The sequence below is a fragment of the Pinus tabuliformis genome, chromosome 8 (assembly GCF_031772625.1).
Source record: "Pinus tabuliformis cultivar Carrire ecotype Pingquan chromosome 8, CPIR1, whole genome shotgun sequence".
NCBI classification, from domain to species: Eukaryota; Viridiplantae; Streptophyta; class Pinopsida; order Pinales; family Pinaceae; genus Pinus; species Pinus tabuliformis.
Window position 1 is genome coordinate 26,971,688 of NC_142294.1, and position 13,439 is coordinate 26,985,126.

The 13,439-nt window shown below is 35.8% G+C and overlaps 1 pseudogene; it reads right to left on the minus strand.

Moving 5' to 3' along the window:
- Positions 1-4,745: 4,745 nt before the first annotated feature.
- Positions 4,746-13,439, minus strand: part of LOC149233970 (protein CHUP1, chloroplastic-like) — a 34,221-nt pseudogene continuing 25,527 nt past the window's right edge.

Here is a 13,439-nt window from a genome sequence, read left to right on the forward strand (position 1 = left end):
TATTATATAAATATTAGAAATAAACATTACTTATCTCCTTTCTTAGATATACATAATTATTTAATTTTTAATGGTATACAAATAAATTAGTTGATAAAACCTAATATATATATTGTAATAAAACTTTATATTTGTCTATAGGCATCTCCCATATTGATCCAACTTTTCTTTTAATCCAAATCTTTATCTTATGGTTATAAATGAAAGATGTTGACATATTCTTCCGGTCTCCTTTTTTTGTGTAACTCGGTTGAGCCTAGGCTTGGGCCAACCTGTCTATTGGACGAATAACAATCTATCCACTAGTGGGATGGATTTTATCACCAAGATTGTGAGAAGCTCGATCAAGCTTGGACACCCCTTAATATAGTTTAATTCCCCCAAAAGTGGCTTCTATCCTCAATCCCTCCCCATGAGGTTTGAATCTTAGACCTAGTGGACACCAAACCCCATTCAAACAAACTTGTCTACACCACATGATTTCTCATGGTCTCCTTTACATCAATAAATGGAATTTCAAATTTTAACTAACTTGCAACTCTAAATTATGCTTACCTTTTCACATATACCTAATACAATTATGAAATTGCTATGTAATTATCAAATAACAAATGACATCATATTAATATATGATTATCTTTTCACATTTACCTAATACAATAATGAAATTACCATGCAAATTATCAAATAACAAATAACATCATATGAATACATATTTACCTTTTCATATTTACCTATACAATTATGAAATTACCATATAAATCATCAAATAACGAATACCATCATATGAATAGTTTAAGAAAAAAAATCATTATGTTAGAACAATTAATTTTAAAAGAGAGAAAATGATATATAGATTATCAAATAACAAGTGAAATCATATAAATGGTTTATAAAGTTTATGCAAAAACATCTTGCAATATAAAAATTATATGTATTTAAATTAATGTACATGATCAACGCATTTGACACGTATGCAAGATCAACGTATATGACACACAAATAAATGTGGTTGTATATGACACAGATTTTGTAAAAGAATACATTGAATGACACATAAGAGAAGACGAAGTCTAATCTATAACTTTTCAGAGCACATGTAAGTCGTTTGTCTCTTTCAATAATCGTCTGCCAATTCCAACATATTTATGCCACCTGACGATATAATTTCAGAGTTATCTAAATACGATGCCGCGTAAGGGTCCTCTCTACCGGGAAAGCGTAGCGTAAGGGTCCTCTCTAGGGGAAAGCCCAGTTTCCAATCTCATAACAAAGTAAATGCGCTCTGACATGGGTTTGATATAACACAATATAACACGCCACATGGTGATGAGAGAGAAAAAAAATAACGACGTATGATATATCAAGCACATGTCAAGGCGTATTTATTTTATTATGGAATTGGAAATAAAACTTTCCCTCTCTACCGTTTCCAAATGCATGTAAGTTATGCGTGTCAGTAAGTTATGTACCACGTGGAAAATACCCACATGTCCACACGCCAATGCGTGTCAGTAAGTTATGTGCCACGTGGAAAATATACATGTCCACACGCCAATGTTCCTCATGGAATATGACTTTAATTTTACGAGTCAATGGGAACAAGCATCCTTTCAATGTCACATGCTTTATTAGGTGTGCCAACCAACATACAGCGGAAAAAAAGTCACGTGGGATTAATTGATAACGAAAATTAACAACCTTCATCAATAAGGTCACTATTACACCCTCACTTTGCCACGTGGAATGGGTATATCCAAATTAATTATTAATTTTATAAATCAGAATTATGGGGTGGCAATGTCGTGTTTTTTATGTCAATTGGAATGAGTATATTTAAATTATTATTATTATTATTATCTAATTAATTTGGAATGAGTATATCTAAATTATTATTATTATTATCTAATTTTAAAGTCAAAGTTTTTTATGTCACTTGGAATGAGTATATTCAAATTATTATTATTATTATAATAGAGTTTATGAAAACATACATACTCTATCTCCTTTTGGTTTTGAACATGTGACCTCTTAGGAGGAAACACATGCTCTTAACCATTAGGCTCACTCAAGTTAACTATCAATTTTATATTATTATTATTATTATTATTATTATTATTATCCAACTTTAAGGTTACACCCAAACTAGACACCAAATTGGTGTATGAGATCCCCTTGTTTGTAGGACAAGGGACCCACCTCCGCGCAGCAATTTGAAAGTCTATGAAGGCATACATACTCTACCCCATCTGGTTTTGAATCTATGACCTCTTAGGAAGAAACACGTACTCTTAACCATTAGACCCATTAAACCAAAGCCATGTTGTGACAATGTCATTATTTTACTTTTTGATACCACATGGCTCTTGTTTTGAAATTTCAATTTTTAATTTTTTTTTTTTTAATTTTTAAATTTAAAATATTTAAATATTTAAAATTAAAAAATAACACTCTTTTCAACTTCAAATTATTAACCACAACCACCCCTGCTTTTTATATATTTAATTCTTAATAATAAATTATAAAATTTTAAATTCTTTTATATACTTTGACTTACATCTATAACAACCACCCCTACTTTTTATATATTTAATAATTAATAATAAATTATAAAAAAATTAACTCTTTCTTATAATTTGACTTACATCTATAACTTTGGTTTAATAGTACAAAATATATAATTCAGATTTAATATTGTTTTTAATTAATTAATTAAAAATAACTTTTTATATACTTAATTATATTAATAATAAATTATAAAAAATTTAACCTCTTTATATCATTTGACTTACATCTATAATTTTGATTTAATAAATACAAAATATATAATTCAGATTTAATATTATTTTAAATGACATTTTTTAAATTGGTTAGATTGTGAACTAATATTTCCAAACCAAAATATACATATATAACTTGGAATTATGAGATACCAAAAAATTCGTTCCACTACCCCTTTCTATTTGTTGCGCTTTAACTTAAGGATGACTTGTTTTAATTTTCTCCTATCCATGAAAATGATGATAGAACTAAACAAAAAAAAATAAACTTTATAAAATACAAGTTTAGAATGGTTTATAATTTCAATATTAAAAAAAAAAAATAATTCAAACTGTTTAGTATATAAATAATGTGTATTACCTAATGATTTGTTAAGGATGACTTGTTTTAATTTTCTCCTATCCATGAAAAGGATGATAGAACTAAACAAAAAAATAAACTTTATAAAATACAAGTTTAGAATGGTTTATAATTTCAATATTAAAAAAAAAAAATAATTCAAACTGTTTAGTATATAAATAATGTGTATTACCTAATGATTTGTTAGATTTATAGATATAAAAAAGAAGTTATTATTGATTTTAAAACTTGTGGCATGTGTAACTTTTTACTCCATGTCAATTTCTAAATATAATTTTGCCACATATAAATTCTTATTCAGGATTAATTATTATTGAAATGCATGTTACAATATCTCAGTAATTATATTGTTGAAGATGGGGAGTGAAAGTTCGATTTATAACTATTATATAATTTTTTATTTATTTTCATTTTTGACCTAGTTTATTTATTACTCAAGATAATTTCTAAATACACATTTTTATCCATCATCAAAATTAATCTTTTAAAATTGATTTTTTTAGAGTTTAAAAATTTAAATATGTGATGAGATAATCAACATATTTTGTCACTGTTGTACTTATCTATTGCTAAAGTTGATTCACTGTGAATACTATTATTGCAATCTACTCGTACATAAAGAATATCAATTTCAAGTTCTTGAAAGCCTATGAGCAAAGTTAACAGATAAAACTTAGCCAAGCAAATGTCCTATCATTTAATCACATACATTTGGTATTGTCTTTCTAGGCCCAACAAAATATTAACACCGCTTAAACTCAATTGCATTGTAATTGTATCAATTAAGGTCAAAACAACAATAGGCATCCTCAACATGACTAGTGTAGATGCCTCAAGTTCAAATTTCAGAATGTTACCTTACTGATAACTCCACGATCAAGCATCCAATTAGTTGGAATATGAAATTATTTGTAGTGAGCCATTGCCATATCTCTCATTCTTAGGGGTGTATAGACACTCTATTCACACCCGCCAAAAGTTAAAAGAATGAGATTTAGTCCATTTATTTTCAAAGAGTTGCGACAAAGGTTTAAAGTTATTCATATCAAGGTATGCTGAATTTGAATATGTATTCCTATTGTGTTGAGTATATTCCAACAATAAAAAAGATAAATTGCCCAAAAAAGCATGTCTACTACATTGGCAACAATTAAGAAAACACCAATTGATAGTTGAGAGAGTCAGAGTTCTAGTTTTTGAGCATTTTAGCATCTCAATTTTCTAGTAAGGCTAGTGCTTTTTTCAAAGAAACAACACAAGGCTGACGTAGATCACATTCATATGATGAAACTTAACATTACAACTTTTTCAAATCTCGATATCTAAAGGTGGTTTCTCGCATAACATAAACTTTCCTCTTAGGTCAGTCAAAATGTTTTAGCATTGCTCTCTCATGAACCTGTACTAAAATGTTATGGTAAAAATTAGTAGAAAACCGTAACTCAAATGCAAATGTAAAAGAAAAATTTTAGTCAAAGCAGGATTTTACAATGTATTCATGAAACATGAAAGGACTATGCTCATGTAGTTGTCATAATAAGATTGTCCACTAGCATAGTAACAAGAAAACATGCATGAAATGAAATGAAATGAAGTGCACCTTACTAGAAAAAAGATACAACATCTTCAATGTTAGTGTACATTTCTCTTTTGACTTCCATTACCAAGGATCAAATAAAATCACCTTGGGTTTCCACATCTACTTTTATTTGCATAGCTCAAAATTTATAAACAATAATCTATTTCTTTAGACTTGGAAAATAAACAAAACAAAATTTAGCCTAAAACATCAATGGCTAGTCTCTAATATACAGAAAAGGTACCTAAGGAAAATATGGGAAAATTGAAACAAATATAAATACTTACATCTAGTAAGTGCGATGACCGGTTCTCAATTTCTCAAATCATGCTGCTATGAGCATTTGCCATGTCTGGCACATCCATAACTGTATTTCCAGAAGAATCCTTCTTACAATCCTGCTTCATCAATGATTGATAGAACTCAACTACTTGTGGGGATCTTTGCATTATATTAGCAGCAGATGTCGAAAACTTAGGATGAGGGGGAGGAGGTGGGGGTGTTGTTGTTGCTGATCCATGTTTAATTCCCCAATGTGTAGTTGGTGGGGGTGGGAGTGGGAGCGGAGGTGGAAGGGGGATTAGAACCACACTAGTGGGACCCTTATGAAGGCCACTGGTTGTAGCAACAGTTTCTAAAGGTTTGGGAGGGGGCTTGGCTATTCTTAAAGCACTCTTTTCAACCTTTTCCTATGCCATTTGAGTCACTTTAGGCTACTTGGACACTAATGGTGACTTTTCGACCTTACCCTACTCATCTTTCTAAGGAAACCCCTCCTCATCTTTCAAATGAACTCTTTGCTCATATTTCCAAGGAACTTCCTGCTCATCTTTATGAATAATCAACTTGTGTCTATCCTTGAATGCAGGGTACTTATCGTCTAAATCTCCATAAATCGACTTTGATAAAATCTGGAAAGACACTACTACATAATTTGTGTGCTTAGATGATTTAGCGTTTGAGACAAGAGGCTTATGTAAATCCTCAAGTTGGTTAGACATCAAAGGTTGGGAATCTGTCAAATCAAAAGAAGAAACTCTAGAATTGGTAGGTTTAGAACTATTTACAACTTATCTTGTTTTGCATTATCAGATGTTCTATTGACCCCTTTGATCCAATGATAGAATGCCTTCACCTAAGACTCGTTCTCTCCAACTGACCCTTCTCAGAGTTCTTCTTGAAAAGATAGTTACCATGTAATATTTGGCAATCATCACTACTTTTAGTCCACTTCTTTAGTTTGAGAAACAAACTAGACTTCTTTGATGAAGTCAATGTGCTCTGCAGCTTTAGATGTGTTTGATAAATAAGATGACAAGCTCTCGAAATCATTATATGACTGGCATTTTTGTTGAGGTCATGATTGTTCAAACACTGCATATTCCAACATAAGTTGTTTAGAAATATCCTATGATTTTGGACTCAAACTATCCTTAAGGTCCACTGCCGACATCTTTCCAGTGGTTGTATGCAAATTTTGAAGTTCATAGCACAAACATAAGTTGACCCAACAGAAATAAACAAATTCCTCAACCAAATTCCTCAACCTCATTCAATCAGTTGATTTGCAAGCCCTCAACTTGCTTGCATAGATTTTCATTTGTGTGCCTTAGTACAGATGCCTCAACTTCAACCTTCGCCACCATATGACTCTATAAAAAGTGATTAAGTAGTTATTTATAAGAAAATTGAAAACCCTATCTAGAAATCATAATGAATATTCATCAATGACTAATTGTATTAAATCTAGAATTATGCATCTAGAATTTTAAAATTTCCACCATTAATAACAAAGGATATTGTATATTAATTCTGCAAAACTAATTGATGTCTAATTTGTGATAGGAGCTTGATTGTTTGGACATTTGCATATATGATTAATTTGAAATTATCATAGGAACGGGCATTTGAAGGTTGGTGATGCAGTATCGTCTCATTTATATTTGCATTTGGAATACAATTGTCATTTCTTGAACAGTGGGCGAGTATTAACTAAGTCAGAAGATGGAAAATAGGGAACATATGATGATGAATTATGGATGACAAGACACCTCTAAAGGCAGAGTTCGTTGTTGCATTGGGCTTTATAGCCTTGATGTGGTGGCGATGCTCATATCACTGCATAGAAAAATGAAATCCTAAGGTGAACTATGTAAACTTTATAAAAGCAAATTGCAAATATTTTGTACTGATAGGAATAATAAAAATCCATGGATCATAGATGTCACTACTGTGTAGTGACATAATAAGGTGATTTTTATAACCATTTTTGCATCATATTAATTGTGAATCCAAATGTTTTTGGAAAAGTGAGATGATTTTTTCACTATGGAAAAATAAATTTTGTAAAGGCTTATAATGTGATAAGACTCATTTAAAGTGTTTATAAAAATGTTCTTAGTAATAATAGTTTTAATAGATATAAAATTAATAATAATAATAATAATAATAATAGTAGTAGTAGTTATAGTTATACATTAAATTAGTATATGTAATTTTATTGTTTGTGAGATAAAGGATTTAATTTCATATAATAATTTGAGTGTTAAAATTTATTAAGGTGTACATACTTGTTGGCGGTGTTGGACCCACTAATATTCAGGGGATCAGCCTGGTATGAAGTCCCAACTAGACCTCATACTGTTTGGTGTGGGAGTCACATTCGGTATGATGGCCCGGTTACCATTGTCTTAAGGATTTGCCTTAACTCTTTCTTGTTAGCACTGGAGAGTGGTTCGCTTTGTCTTAGAGAAGTGAGGTTTCGCATGCCTGGTGAGTGTGAGTGTACTTGTGTCAATGGTTCTTTCAATATGAGGGGAAAAGGTGAAGGTAAGTTCCAGGTTGAAAGGGATCGGTCCCAACTCGGCTAGGAACACACAACACAAAGGACATACACAACTTCTGATGGAGAAGTCCACTCGGATGCGGCAGTCACAACATACAAGGTAAGATAACACGTACAACACTCACAGATCAATCCGAGACGAGTGCAAAGGTTGTTACAGCAAGGTTCATGTGAAAGGTCTGTCTGATGTATGGCAAAGCAATTGACACGGACGGGACAACACTAACAACATATACAACACATTTCCATTAATAGATTATGCATTACAACAAATGAATTAGTTCAAATGTGGAACACATGGTTAAAGAAAGATGCATTATAAGTGTTAAAGATTAGTCTTACAACAAATACAATACATGTGTGAAAACGTGTTGGATTGTTGACAGGCTTCTGAATTAAGTGAAAGTTCCAAGACACATCGTTACAACATACATCACTAACCCCGTCAACGGGGCGTTGGAGCCACTACTTACTCCTCAAAGAAAATATTACAGACTCTCTTGGCTATGTGGGAAGAGATGAGGTGAAAAAGTCCCTTCATGTACAAATGAGGGGGGTATTTATAGCCAAGGGTGAAACTGACCCTTGTGGTTGTTTGACTACCCTCATGACTTTCCAACTTACATGACTCTATGTTCAACAAGTAGGTCTCTTGGACTTCCACGTTACATCACATTGATTGAAAACAAGCCCATAGTAGAGATGTGGGCAACATGACTCATGACTTGACTCGACATGACTAGACATGACATTGCTGGTACATTCGTGTTATTGCTGGAGTGCAAGTCGAGTGAGAGCATTGCTGAGTGATGGTTGTCTTCATGGTGTACCATAGCTTCACCTCTGCATAGTGAAGTGCATGGAGTCTTTGATGGTCCTTGGTTCTCTTGATGAAGCTTTAGCATGTTGTTCCTTTCTTTCATGTTGGAAGGGTTCACAGGCTCACTTGTTCATGATGGTGCATGTTCGTCGCATTCATATGCCTAGCATGCTTCGCTCGTTCATCCGTTGGTGAACCTGTCTATCTGCATGTGCTCCCTTTGTTCATCCTGTTCATCGTCTTGATATGTTTGTTGGTCTACCTATACCTGCGGTCACTCATGACAAGATGACATCAAATCCAAAACCTCCTAGTCTACCATGACATATGATCATTCGAATACAAGTGACTGGGAGAGGCAATAGGGTTGTGATGAGGGATGATGGATCCGGGCAACTGCTGATGAAATATATGCAAGAGACACTAAGAGATGGAGACAAGTGATCTAAGTAGACAGTGACTGACTACAAGGTCTAGCTTTGCTGGGAGGAAAAATTGCGCAAATTTTGGGAGGAACAGTCTGGGCTACTAGAAGGCAAGGCAGGCATGCTCTGCACATTTTCTGGAATGAATAGTCAGCAGGGGCTAGCCAGCCAAATTTGCACGCTTTTCCATAGGAACAGGTTGGGCTGCATGAGGGGTCAGCAAATAGTGATTGCGTAATTTTTCTAGGGAACTTCACAGGAGACTAACAGCCAGATCTGCATAATTCCCAAAGGTAACTTCCAGTTGGCTCTTGGGGTCACTGGCAACCAGATCTGCGCAATTCCCAGAGGGAACTACCAGTTGGCTGTTGGGTCATTGGTAGCTAGATCTGCTTAATTCCCAGAGGGAACTGCCAGTTGGTTGCTGGGGTCACTGGTAGCCAGACTTGTGCAATTCCTGGAGGGAACTGCCAGTTGGCTGCTCAGTCACTAGCAGTAGAAACTGGGAAATTCCTCGAGGGAACATGCAGTCTGCTGTTGGGAGCTACTGGCTAGGAAATTTGCATTAAGGTTGGGAGGCCAGCTTGCTAGTCATCTCTGCGCAATTTCAAAGCTGAGCTGACTGATGGGTAGTGGGAAGCCTGCTCATGAGCACTATGTAATTTCTGAGATGAACAACTAGTGGATTGTCCAGGTGGCTAGCATGAGTGCTGATTGAATTGCTTATAGGCAACACAGCTTGAAGGAACTAGCTTGGTGCTTCTATGCTATTCTGGTCGACAGTTGATCGAGTTGAAATCAGGGTGATGATCTGGATGTTAGTGAGGAGTCTGGTCGTCAGAACTTCAACACAAATGTCTAAGTGTGTGAACAGTCGAAAGATGCATAGGTGATCATACAGACACACACTCGCATGACTTTACAATGAAACAACCAAACCATCCGGACACACATGTTCAACATGACTGACCGACGGTGCAAGTGACAAGCGGGACACTTGTGATTGATTGTTCATGATCAAGATGAAACTTGCACGACAGTGAATATGACTCTGTGTGTGAGTGTGATAGATGCCTTCATGGCAAACACAACAAACACATACGAAGCAAAGACTTTTATCATATCTAGAAAATGGTCGCAAGCATGACTTAGACGTTAACATGCAGAGACTTGAGTGCAATAAAAAAGAAATGTGAATGTAAAGACTCACACGAGCTCACGGAGTGAACCCGAGTGTGTGTTGTCATCAAGTGAAACTCACCAATAGAAGCTCCGAAATTGGTGCAGGCCAAAATTTTGGAGGGTGGTTGTAGCCGCTACAACACTTGGTGACACTCTGGTAGAACTCCAAATTCTCTATTTTGTTTCATTTCTACCAAAGGGCCTTGGTCTTTCAAGAAGTATCGAATCATTGTGGAGGTTGCTTCAGTTTCCCCACTTACCCCATGGACATACATGGTTCACCCTTTTCCAACTCAATCAAACACAATCAAAAGTTCAACTTGGATCTCAATGTTTTGAATTTGGGAAGGGTAGTTTAGTTCACAAGTTGAAGATTTTTAGAGTATAAGTTTTCATCTCGGTGTTTCTCCGCTACTAGCAGGCCTATACAGTACCCTAACAGAGTCACGTAGGAACACACACATTGCTCCATTGCCAGCGAGCCTAGTCAGTACCCTGGTGGAGTTGCATGCTTCACCTCTCTGTGCAAGAAGCATTTATCTTCTTTCGCCTTTGTATTTTTTAAGAGAATTGTGCAAAGGCACTTATTTATTTTTAGGGTGGAAGAGGAATCCTGACTTATTGAGAGCATAATAGGTTGTTCCTTTAGAGAAGCATTTAAGACCTCTGACATAGGTTTGCTGATTTAGATATTTCCCCTTCTCCGTTTCTACTAATTGGATTAGCTTCAACACATAGAGCAGAAGGTTAAGTACAAGCACTAGGGCTTCCCAGTGTGGACATAGGTTCACAGTTGGACCAAACCTTCCCTTGCAAATGGTTCGTATTTTCCGCCAAGACTTCATTGGCCGAAGGTTGTAACCAAACATAGAGAAAATGGACACAGGACTAGCCAAGTGTTGCAGTGTCATGAGTCTCTTCAAATTTTAGCCACATACTATATTCAAAATCTAGAATGTAGTCATTGGCAGCACTTATTTTCAGAAATAAAAATAGTAATATATTAATCAAACCAAATGAACATGAACAAAAATAGTAAGAAGAATAAAACAAATCGAAAGCAAAGGCAATAAGCAAAACAAACCGAATGCAAACAACAAGCAGCAAGCAGACTATGTACATGGCACAGGCGCAGCCCAACCTATTGTAAATAATGCTTGAGATCTTGGTCGTTGACGGGAAGGTTGTCAATCCTCCCGTCGAGTGATCGCAAATGATATGTGTATAGCTTTCCCTGCAAAATTCTTATCGAACCACCTCTTGATACAGTTCTGGTGGAGTATGAATTTTTCTTTTGCTTTCATCCTTTCTTCCTGTAGCTTATGGAGAGAATCCATCCTACACCGAACTAGATGGCAAGGTTTGCCTTGGGATTCCTAGGAAAGATGAAGAGAAGGCAAGTAGCTATTTGGTGGGAGGATGGATTCTTTATCGTAGACTAGGAAGTATGGTGAGGTGTTTAGAGAGGGATTAGGTGTTACACGGTCAGCCCATAGTGTATTCATCAGGGCGGTATGCCAATTACGCTACTCAGAGAAAACAATCTTCTTGATTATACGGATGAGGTTCTTTTTTGTAGACTCTACTAAACTGTTTCCTTGCGGTTAGTAATTCAATAAATGATTTAACACAATACCATTCTATAATGTAAAGTCATAGAGTTTCAAAGATGAAAAGTAAGTTGCATTATAAAAAACAAGTGATACCGAAATGCCGAAGCGTGAGATGATATTTTGCTAGAGGAAGTTGATGACCTCTTGGTTGTTCACTTATTTGAGTGGAATTGCCTCTGTCCACTACGTGAAGTATTCAGTTGCTGTTAGGATATAGCAGTGTTGCTTTGATGAATGAGGGAAAATTTCCCCAATAATGTCCAGGCCCCACTGTTGGAATGGTTCAATCACTGCAATAGGGTGTAGTGGGGCTGTTGATATTCGTGTTCTGCCAACACATCACTAACAGACCAGCCATTTGCAGGCATAGGCATGCGCATCCTTGAATAATGTGGGCTAGTAAAAACTGGCTTGCATAACCTTGTGTGCCATGGTATTTCCCGCAAAGTGACCCCCGATGGGTCCGTCATGCAGATATTGAAGTACCTTCTCTGATTCCTGTGCCTCCAGGCACCTGAGAAAAACTCCATTACTGTGCTTTCTGTAAAGCACTCCATGCACTGATTGATATGCTAAGGCTTTTAGGTGCAATTCCCTCTTCTGTCTAATAGAAAAGTGAGAGGGTACGGTGCCATTCTCAAGGTACTGGCATACATATGCATACCAAGAGGTTCCATTTTCCATGGGGTTTTCTCGCCTTATTTCATACATTTCAATCTCCTACTCCCAACCATCGAGCTCTTCTTCGTTCTCTGGAGCATGTACTACTTCAGTTGCAAGTCTGTGGAGTCCATGTCCTTTTATTATGTGTACTTGCTTGATTTCGATATCATATTATTGCAAACATCCAGTTCGCATGTCATTCTCCCAACTCTTGTTGAACTAGCAATGTACGAACTGATGGGTGGGGAACGAAGACTATGTAATGGTTCTTCAACAAATAGGGCCTAAAGTGTTTCACTGCCTTGTAAACTGCATAAGCTTGTTTGTCAATGGCGAGGTAGTTAAGCTCTGGTCCCTGCATGCTTGCACTCATTAAAGAGATGGGATGTTCATCATTAGCTTCGTCTTTCTGAGTGAGTACTGTAGCTAGTGAGTTATCGGAAGTGAAGGTGTATAGTAGGAAATATTTTTTGAAATCTAGGTTGTAAAGTGTGGGTGTGTCGACGATGTATTCATTAATCTAGGTGAATGCATGTTTTTCTTTCTTGCCCCAGCTGTAGACTACATATTTCTTAATCATGTCCTGCATGGGCTTGACTATTTGCACATAATCCAAGATGAATTTCTAGAGGAAGTTTATCTTTCCCAAGAAGGAATGCATAGCTTTTGTGTTGACTGGGTGAGGAATCCACGTCATAGCTTGGAACCAGTTCAGATCCACCTTCATCCCACTCTTGGAAACAATGTGTCCGAGGAGGTTCCCCTTTGACATGACGAATACACTCTTTTGGCGATTAAGGGAATTCTCGTATCTTCGACATTGCTCAAAAATTTTCTTAAGATGGCATATGTGGTATTCTCGTCTTCTTGAGAACACAATCAAATCATCGAGGTATACCACCACACTCTGCCCAATGAGCCTGTGAAAGGCGATGTCCATAGTGCGTTGAAATGTTGCGCGTGCATTTACAAGCCCAAATGGCATTCGTCTATATGTGTATGTACCCCACTTGATACGGAAAGTAGTTTTTCATCTTTCAGGTTCTACTACCAGAACTTGATTGTATCTTGAAAAGCTGTCAAGGAGAGAGAACATCTATGCCCCAGATACTATTTGCAAAATATGGTCCATAAACGGCACATGGTAGTTGTCTTTGTCTGAGGCATGGTT